Below are 209 nucleotides of genomic sequence, written 5' to 3'. Positions count from 1 at the left end.
GATATCGCGTTTCATTGCCTCGTACACATCGTCGCATTCGATGCGATATATAAGGCTATCTGTATCGGTGTACATAATTTTGCACTTGTCGTGATACATCGGTGACATGTACTCGTGATGAAATTCGTACAAGCAGACTTTCGATATATCGAGTATACACATGCCCACATAAATCGGCTTTTTGAACTTCACCTCGAGTTTGCGCAGTT

This window comes from Trachymyrmex cornetzi, unplaced genomic scaffold (genome assembly GCF_001594075.2).
Source record: "Trachymyrmex cornetzi isolate Tcor2-1 unplaced genomic scaffold, Tcor1.1 scaffold1631, whole genome shotgun sequence".
Taxonomy (NCBI): Eukaryota; Metazoa; Arthropoda; class Insecta; order Hymenoptera; family Formicidae; genus Trachymyrmex; species Trachymyrmex cornetzi.
The sequence above is the reverse complement of the archived record's forward strand: the minus strand, read 5'-3'. Positions refer to the sequence as shown.